Source organism: Cynoglossus semilaevis, unplaced genomic scaffold, assembly GCF_000523025.1.
Source record: "Cynoglossus semilaevis isolate Cse_v1.0 unplaced genomic scaffold, Cse_v1.0 scaffold1048, whole genome shotgun sequence".
NCBI classification, from domain to species: domain Eukaryota; kingdom Metazoa; phylum Chordata; class Actinopteri; order Pleuronectiformes; family Cynoglossidae; genus Cynoglossus; species Cynoglossus semilaevis.
In genome coordinates this window covers 30106-40434 of record NW_007585158.1, presented here as the reverse complement: position 1 = coordinate 40434, position 10329 = coordinate 30106, and the positions used below count along the sequence as shown (strand labels likewise).

The 10329-nt window shown below is 42.6% G+C and overlaps 1 long non-coding RNA gene across 1 annotated transcript; it reads left to right on the top strand.

The window, feature by feature from the left end:
* Nucleotides 1–1371: 1371 nt before the first annotated feature.
* On the top strand, nucleotides 1372–4221 carry LOC112486589 (uncharacterized). Its single transcript, XR_003049092.1, has 2 exons — nucleotides 1372–1750; nucleotides 2931–4221. It is a non-coding gene; the product is annotated as an uncharacterized LOC112486589 (long non-coding RNA).
* Nucleotides 4222–10329: the final 6108 nt, after the last annotated feature.

Sequence of the window (10329 nt, the reverse complement as noted above, 5' to 3'; positions counted from 1 at the left end):
TGAGGTGACGTTCACTGCTACTGACAAGTACTCTACAGAAACGAATAACGAAGTTCTTGGAGTTAGTTTTCTAACTAACCTGAAAGAGTGGGAGTTACGGTGTTCATGTATGCAGATGATACAGCAATGATGTCAGTCTGCGTTTCACCCAAAAATTCTGATTTTTCAAATAACCGAGAAAACTAGCGGTCGTCAGAATTTGAAGTTACTTCTAGTTTTACGCCTTATTTTTTAGGTACAGTTATCGTAAAATAAAATTTGCCAATTTTTTTTTAGGAGGAAACCAAAGTGCGGTGAAACGATTAACATTAACAACTATTGTATTTCTCTTGCATTAGAAGTATTTGCAGTAAACTGTTTAAACTTTGTGTTGATAACCAGGTGAGATTTTTTCCGTTTACCAACAGGAAGTCAGCGTTTTTTTTCGTACACCCAAGACACTGCAACATCTCATGTGATTTCTCTACACAGATGTGTCGGTCATGACCGTTGGCTGTGAACCGAACCTCAGTTGGGTTTCTTCTTCACGCATCTTATTCTGGTTAAGAGGCAAATAACCTGTTTTGGGAATTTCGTTTTATGTGATTTTTTTTTTTTTTTTTTGACAGGAACTCAAAAGAGATTTCGTAGTTTTTAAGAAACGTGTGTTGCATTCATGTGTTCCTGAAGAGTTAAATGAAGGGTTGACTGCGGTGTGTGTGTGTGTTTTGGCGTGTTCACGTGTCCAGAGAGCAGCTTTTACCCGTGAGGGTCGTCTTTGTGCACGTCGGTGCGACAGTGTTTAACTATCGGAGTAATGAAGAGGATCTATTCCGTGGCAGATATTTTTCTTTTACTGATCACCGGTCGCTGTTTCTATCAAATCTTAAATCATCCGTCACTGTTTTTGATTGGTCCTTTTTGTATTTCATTCCTGATGGTGTTTCCTTTACTTTGTTATTCCATAATGATCTCATGCAGGTTTTTTGAAGTCTTGGTTTGACACTGTGTCCTGCAGCACATGTTTGAAGACTTAATTTAAAACAAATAAAGGGATGTATGTTATTAATCTTTTCAGTGTTTTTTTTACCTGTTTATTGCGTTTCCTCTTGTACTCCATTAATAAGTTTTAGAGTAAATGTAGATTTTTCACAGCAACTATGAATGTTTTTTCAGCCATTTTGGGCTGATCTGCTCATTTTATATATAAATTCAAATTTAACACTGATTTGCACTGATATTTTAAATTTATCTGTCACTTAAAATACAGTATAACGTTCACGTACGTATGTTTATTCTATTTTTTATATTCTATACTTATGTATAGAATGCTGTATTCTTAGGCTGTTTCTAGTTATAGCGATATTCCATAAGTTTCCACGTAGTCAGTTGGCGCCGAACGTCTTAAAACATGAACGAAAACCTGAAGAAATCGAGTTTCTTACTTCTGAAATCTTTAAAAATATATATCGTCATAATATTGATTTAATAACACATAATAACACAAAATGTTTCCGTAGACATTAACAGGCAGTTTAAGACTGTTTAGCTTGAGGCGGAACACTAGCGGGAGCGCTCGGAATTCAACAGGACTCTTTTGAGAGTTGCACCAACGTTTCCCTACGTTACACTTTAGCTCTACACCCTTCGTTCTGCTCCACTGTTGCTCCTTTTATCCGAATGTTGACAGTATAAGCAGCGTGTTTGTTTTTTTTTACTCAAGTACGGATGTGTCAAAGTCAGTTTGCTGAATAACGAGCTTTTCCCGGAGGTACGTAAGACTTTATTACGTCCGGATTAGACAGTTAACCTTTTCCATCCATTTCCTCTCTGCTTTTGTCACAGTAAATATTTTCCGTTAACCCAAACCGTATTGGGGTTAATTTAGCGTCATAATTGTTACATCGATATCCATAAATAACTTCTACTGTCTGTATTTCATCAACTTCTCCTTTCGACTCTGCTGCCTCCGAGGCTGTGTGTTTACGTTAGAGCTTTCGTCCAATCAGATTTCAGCATTCACTTGTTACCAGGGTAAAACAAATCTTCCCCCCAAGGAGTGTAGTTAAATTAAATTTTTGTGTTTTCTTTTACATTAACACTCGAAACACGATTTTAAAGTGATTAAAATTATTAATTGACACCGGTTTAAAAGTTCACCCCAGTGCTAATATTACACTATAGCAATAATATAAAGTACCACGCGAAAGTTAAGGTGGAAGTATGAGTTTACTGTATTTTATTCCGAGTTATTCCCAATTTTTCAACAATATTTTAAAGTTTTCCAACAATATTTTAAAGGTTTTCAACAATATTTTAAAGGTTTTCAACAATATTTTAACCACAGAAGGCACGTCTTTTTTTTTTATTTTTTTAAGGAAAATATCGCGACCAGGTTGCTTAACCTGCTTATCCAGGGGACATTTAATGTCGTCGAGAAGGAGCTGTTTCTCTATTTTGCTTTATTTGTTTAAATATGTAATTCAAATAGTATAGTATAGAGTGTGTAGTAAACCACATAAAACGATAGCAATGAATGTAAATCCATTGCATATGATTGTAGTAGTCAGTAAAGTGACATACAGTACACATGTAAAACAGAATAAAATGGTGTGTCATGACCATTATTATTGAATTGAAATACTTGACCACAGTTATTTATTTTTTACCATTAAAAAACATTACATTGTCACCTGCAACTTTATTATTCATTTGACCAGGAGGGATTGCTATTTGAAAAAAAAAAAAGTAATGTAAAATGTAAAAAAAAAGTAAAATCTATCTGTGTTTTGTTTTTTTCAACTTTTCTTTTTATCTCTCTGCTGCTGTGACCTGCATTTTCTCGGGTTGGAAGAATAAAGCCTTATCTAATGAAAAAGAGAAATCTTTTTTTTTTATTTCTCAGCCGTCTGGACATTGTTAATGAAACTAAATGTGTGTTTATGTGGCAGGAGGAGGACACGCAGAGATGGAATTTTGGACCGAGGAGGGAGACGCAAGACTTTTTTTTTTTCAAAAGTACACCAGTAAGTCCTCAAGTCAAATAAATTGGGAATAACATAGAGATTAATTATTCAAAAGGAAGGAAAATCTGGGATTGGACTGAACTTTGTGACTTTGCTGAGGACAAAGATGGATTTGACGTAAATGTACAGAGTTGTTTAAAAACATACTGGGAGAAAAATATAGTAGAAATGAATCGTTCAGAACTTCGTAAGTTACTTTTGGTCTCATATCCTCAAAACTTAAATTCACGTTTAAGTTTTTAAGCGGCATAACTTCATACAGCAGATTAACGACCTAAAATCCTAAATCTGCGACGATGCCCAAAATTACTCAGCTTGAGAGACAACGTATAATCTTGATGGACCAACAGAATGTTTCCCAAACAGCTATTAGTCAGAAACTTGGAATATCGCGATGTGGCGTACAGGCAATCATCAAGAAGTTCAAAGAAACGGGAAAACTGGAGGACAGGAAACGAAGCGGCCGACCGAAAAAACTGTCCAAGTCTGATGTGAAGTATCTCAAAGTATCTTTGTCAAGAAACGGAAAGAAATCCAACAAAGTCCTAGCGCAAGAGCTCAGAAATGCATCGGGCCCCTCGGTGCATCCGTCGACCGTTCGACGAAGCCTCATCAGAAATGGACTGAATGGAACAGTTGCGGCTGAAATGCCGTCGACTGAGGAGGGGGACGAGGAAGGAGTGGCTCAAACGTGCAACATCAAAGAAGAACCGGACCTCGGTTTGGACAAAAGTCATGGGGAATGACGATCGGTAGAGGAACTGTAGAACGTCCTTCAACATCTGCTTGGTAAAACCAACAGGAGGCTCTGTATTGATTTGGTGCTGCATTTCAGTAGTGGAGTATACCTCCCCCTATACAGTGACATGATGTAACAGCGTTTGTAAAGGACCATATCGACATTTTGACCGTATTCATGAACCCGCTGAAAGTGAAAAACGGACACGTAATCAGGGGGAAAAAAAAGGATGGGATATTAACAGCACTGGATTCGTTCCCAAAGACTGGACTTAAACTCTGCCAACGAACTCAACAGCTGTACAGAGAAAAGGAAATGATGTCACTGAGACTCTTTATTGGTTGTTTTTTATTTTGAATTTTATTCAAAATTAGGTGCTCCACAGTGACGTTAATAATGGTCTAATAAATCATTTTCAACTTGAACTTTAGTTCAAAATATTATTACATATTTTTACAAGGAAAAATTCTTACCCTAATAAAAAAAATTTAAATAAATATTAAATAAATAAAACCCCCCCCCCCCCAAAAAAAAAAATTCTTGCGACCCACCTGAGGGTCGCGACCCAGTCTTTGGGAAACAATGTTCATAAACAACACTTCAATTTTAAGGCGTATGAGGATTTTTGAATAAAAGTCTCTGTTAGCGATAACTCACCAATCCCCAATAAAACAGAGATACAATAGTATTAAACATTGTTTCCCAACCTTTTTTGAGCGATGGCACATATATATCATCAGGAAAAACCCCACGACACACCACCGACAAATATCTCACAAAAAATATATAATGAAATATAATAATCTTCTGGTTTAAATGACTTCATAATTGACTAGAAACAGTGATAAACTGGCAGGAATTGAAGAAAGACACTTCTTCAAGATCTTTTTAGTTTTGATAGCCGTCTTCTGCCACCTAGCGGAAGAGGATTGAATTGCTCTGCCGGTCACGCATTGACGAACAAAGAAAAAAAATATTTTGCGATAAATAAATAATAGTTTTGGGACCAATTAAGTGACGATGATCTCTCACGGCACACTAGTGGGCCACGGCACAGAGGTTGGGAATCACTGGTGTAGAAGATAGGCGTGTGGACTTAGCCTTTATATGTTCGCTGAAGTTCTTATCTCACGCTCCAGGCTGAGTTCTTGGATGTGGACTCACATTCATATGTACAGTACAAGCTAACAGTGGCTTTGGATGGAGAGTAATGTTCGCAAACCCGCATCTTTAACCTCCAATTATCCGCTTAGCCAAAGAGTAATGGCGCAGCGCTTGTTCCTTCCTCACCTCCGACTCTGAGATTTCAGCTCCCAAATCCGGAATAATTTGTCTGCATGTGTTTTCCTCGCGCTCCGCCTCTCACCTCTCGCTCTCACATGACTCCGCGGTAATGTAGCAGTATTTACTTCCACCGCCTCCACCTTGACCCGCATCACTATCTTTGGAATAAACTAGGCACATCTGTTCCTGCTCACCCTCCTCACCTCTCACCCCCTCCTTCCCCCCCCTGCCCCCACATCAGGATAATGTAGATGCATCTATTATTGCAGTAGTGCTGCTGTCGCCGTCCTGCTTTGAGAATAATGTAGCAGCACGTAGCGCCCTCACCCCGCCCTCTACCGCTCCTTATCGCAGCCTGGTTGTTGTAGGTGAAGGTTTTCTGTAGTCGCGTTGAAGTTTGTCCGGAGCGTCTTCACCGGCCGCTTCAACGTCCTCTAGCGGCGGTGGCGGCGGCAAATTCAGTGTAGGGTCTGAAACACGCACCCCAGCAACAACAGCAGCGGCAGATAACAGTGTTGTTGCAGTGTAACCCGGGGGCTTTTATTTATCATATCTCCAAATGTAGCTGTTGTGCCGTGGTCAGGATACAGTGACCTTAGTTGATCAACAGCCCCCCTAGGCCGCCTGATAAGAGGGCTAATATAACAGCGCGCAAGGAAGAGGCAGTACTGTAATTATTTCAGTGCTGTCAGAGGGAGGAGCGGGGCAGAAGGCTGCGCTCCCACCCCCCACCCCTCCTCCTCCAGCAGCACTGATTCAAATCTGAAGGGAAACTAAAAAAAAAGATGGCCAATACAACAACACCAGGGATGCCAGTGAGACACATATCAGCGACACCCCTGAAATTAAACCAGTTTGTCATGCACGGCTCTGACACACACACACACACACACACATCTTACAGCCCACACAGGGAGTAATCCTTCCTCGCAGTATCGTACGCGCAGGTATTTAGGATTCACGGAGCAAGGGACGGAATCGATGTTCAGCTGTTCAAAATTTACACCCGAACACAACGGGAATTAATGGTAAAAGTGTAAAAAAAAAAAAATCAGAGATGGAAACCAAAGTCGTTCATGCTCAGGAAAAACAGGCAAATCGTACGGTTTCGCAATTTTTTTACGTGTACAAATATGAGGTTCGATTCTTCAGGCGTACTTACAGGAGGAGGCAGTAAAGTTGCCGACGTCTGTCGTTACGATAGAAATCAAATGTCGGCAGCCTAACAACGTGCCTTTAGATGGGATTTCGCAAAAATATGTAAACCTGATCAAATCTGAATTAGGATTAGGATTAGGATCAGTTAGAGGAAGGGTAACCCACTCGTCACGCAGTAAAACCTAGTACCGAGTACTGTCCAAAAGTATTAGATGGATGCGTTCATTTACCAACTATTTGGAGATATCGATAATTATTAATTAATTTTTGGGATTATAATTAATTAAGACGTGTTTTTAGCTGGATATAGTATCTGCGATCAATTCCCGTCTGTTCTACTTCTTTGATTCTCTCCGATTTCCTCCAATATTTTCTCTTTACCCTGTGTTGTCCTCACCTTTGCCCTGACGCTTCTCTCGCCTCAGTTTCCACCGTCCTGTTGTCGTCGCCGCGTCTCGTCACGTTTTGTTCGCTCCAACCTCGACGCAAACGGTCTCTCAAAACCAGACGTAACGAAGCGCGCCTCCCCTTGTCACCGTTGGTAGATTTACGACGTACTCCGGTGGTTTTCGACAGAAACTCTTCAGAGCTGGATATAGTATCTGCGATCAATTCCCGTCTGTTCTACTTCTTTGATTCTCTCCGATTTCCTCCAATATTTTCTCTTTACCCTGTGTTGTCCTCACCTTTGCCCTGACGCTTCTCTCGCCTCAGTTTCCACCGTCCTGTTGTCGTCGCCGCGTCTCGTCACGTTTTGTTCGCTCCAACCTCGACGCAAACGGTCTCTCAAAACCAGACGTAACGAAGCGCGCCTCCCCTTGTCACCGTTGGTAGATTTACGACGTACTCCGGTGGTTTTCGACAGAAACTCTTCAGTCATGCCTGTGTGTGTGTGTGTGTGTGTGACCTTAGAAGAAACAAACCCTCGGTGTGACATTGCGATACGGGCTCCGAGTGTGTATAATTGTTAAGAAAGTAAAAGAGAAAAACAAAACAAAAAGTGCCAATTGTGGAGTTATTGTGAAGTTGGGATTATGTACGATCCTGTCGGCCTCCGTGATAGATGGCGCCATACCCAGCTTTCCTGATTTCGCAAATTTCTATGAAATGTGTCCCGAGTTCATGAAGAACAGATAAGAGGCCGGGAGAGGCTCGCTGCCCGCTAACAATTTATCAATTTCTTTCTCTTATCTGCTGATAAAGGTTCCCCATCTCTTCTCACTCCTCCTTCTTTACTTCCTTCTCCCTTCTCTCATTTCCTATCCTCGGTTTGTATCTGGTCACCTCCTAACTTCCATCCTCTGTTCCTTCGTCTGATTTCTGTTCCAGTCGTACTCGTACCTTCTACCTCCTCACGGGTCAGTTTTCTTCATCTACCGGTGCAGCTGCGCTTTAGTTTCACAGGTAAGAGTAGTCGCTGTCAACGGATTCCAGAGTGGTGGTGGACTTCGCTCGGATCGGAAGGTCGTCAGGTTCAAATCGGATCCGATGATTGGCGTTGTCATTGAGAAAAGTACGGTCCTGTCCACGGATACGTCGAACGTTGTTAACGACCGGGTTCTTTGTGGAAATAATTTTTAAATATCTTGCAGTTTGAATCTAGGATTTTTTATCGTCGCAGGGTGGAGTAGCGGTTAGCACATTCGATTGATAGCAATGAGGTCACCAGATCGAACCCTGGTGGTGATTGATGGCGATTCAAAGAAAGGTGGTGTCACGGTGATATTCTCAACGCTACAACAAACAATACAATACAGACGTTTACAGACACATACTGCACACTGGGACACACGGTGGCAGGTGTGGTTACTGCACTGCTAATCGGTTTTCCCCAAGAACTGGGTTTCCCACCCCCCCAACAACACGTAGAGTAGTGACCCGATTGATCAGACGCTATAAAGTGATAGAAACTAAGAAGAGTTTTTACAAGTTGTAAATATTTTATTCTTGTTAGCCGCGACCTAAAAATCCTACCACCCAAAAGATACTTCAGTAGTACTATATAAACAAAGTGCCTCAGATGAATCCTAGTATTTTGGCGTACTATTCTGCAGTGTCCAGTCACCGCTGACTCCTAGACCAGACTCTGAGACCGGACTCTGACGCCCCCCCGCCACCACCGACGCTTCCGGTAAAACTGCCGCTGCTGTTTGTCTGGCTGAGACACTAAATCTTCTTCCAGACACTTCAACCCCCCCCTTTTTTTTAAAGATCCCTGAAAACAACATTGATTGTTTCCCACAACGACTTCCTGTCACCGGGCTAATGATTATGCAGGTGCGCCACAACCTTTCCGTTTGACCCTCGGTTCCCATAGGGGCGGACGGTGACATGGCGGCTGTTGTCAGGCCGACAGGCGACCGACATGCTCCCCTATTTGCCCCCCCACCCCCGCCCAACCTCTGTCCTGCCCCATCCCCACACCCCCTCCCCTGACTCTTGTCCTTGTGGTCAGTCTGGCCTTTTCCTCGGTGATGAAGGAGAACGAGATTGTAACCCCCTGCCGCTGCCGTTAACATTAACGAGCATTAATGAAAAAGAAAACGTAATTGATAGTGTGTTTTGACACACACATGAATTTTTAAAAACGAAATAAAACTGTACGAAAAGACATTCAAATCACATAGTTTTGTTAAACTAAAATAAGTAGTGCGTTTTTGACTACAGTGAATCCTACGTCACGTAAACATTTTCGGAATAAAAAACAAACAATGGCCGATTTAACGTTTTACATCACGAGGTCGTCAACAAATAAAAATGAATTTTTAACGTCAGTAATGTGAAGTCTCAGGTTTTCTTTTTTTTTTTTTTGAAGCCCGTGTCACAGCTGTGCTTCCCTCCACCGACAGTTTTTTCCTGCGTGAGGATTGGCCGTCTGCCGTCTTGCTGACAGTGAACCTTCTTCATCATATTTTTCTCTTTTCTTTCGGCTCCTCCGCCTCCTCTTCTTCTCCGAATCATTTTTCCTTTCATACCAAGTTTTTTTTTCTTTCCCTTCCCTTCCCCTTCACCTCTCTCCCTTTGCTCTGCCGCTGGACTTTATTTGACAGGAAATATTCCAGCCGATGTGGCCGTGGTTGTAGATCTCACGCCGTGGCAGACGCCATCGATCGGGACGATTTGCATACATAAATCTATTGGCTATCTGACACTTGCCAATACTCCGGGGCAGCGGGGAGCGGCGGTGCTGAGTCGGCCAGGTCACATTATCATTGGTGATGGAGGTTTGATGAAGTGTGACAGCGCCGCGGCCGCAACAGCTGCTGACTGACTAACTCACAGCCCCCCCCGTAGGGAACGGAACGCCAAGTTAACTAGCAGCGTCAGGACGGGTTTACGATCCTGTAGGAATAATTACAGGATGTTGTCGGTTTTATCTTTGCCACGTTTTTCTCGAGACATTCAGCTTCAAAAAAAATTTCAAGTTGCTGATTTTTCTGTAGTGGTGGCTTAGTGGTTAAGGAAGCGGACTATGAGGCTGAAAGGTTTCAGGTTCGAGGCACTTTGGCCCAGAGGCAATGTCTCTGTCGTTGGTGTGGAACTCCAGGTTTGACCTCCTGGGGAAGTTCGAATCCCGGTTAGGGCGGTTAATACCTTCCAGTGGACTCACCACCCGCAGGAAGGTTTGAGGGGTTGTTATGGTGCAATGTGATTTGGGTGGCGACTGCTGCCCCCGCGACCCGGTAACGGATAAGCGGATGAAAATGGATGGATGGATGGATGTTTACGATGCATCTGATATATTTTTCCTGTTTCCCCTTAGGCTGGGACAGTGACCTTTGAAGCATTCTATTGCTGGTTCACCTGCTTCCCCCTACCTCCAAAGGACGCAGTAAGATTGCTAAAATCAGCTCATGTCAAGCTGGATTGATGGTTGGAGGGGTTTCGGGGTCGAGTCCACCAGCTGCCAAGTTACCACTGAGGTGCTCTGAGCAAGGCACCGGCCCGACACCCTGTTTCTTGGGTGCGTGTCCACAATGACAAAGAGTTCACTTTCACTTTCACTTTCAAATGTTGTCCAAGTCGGAAAAAACCTGGTGACATGAATCGGCAGCGCTAGTCTGAAGACCCTTATGGTTTTAAGACCACCACCCCCCTACCTTATCACCAAGGGTACCCCCCCCCCCCCCCCCCCCCACTCGC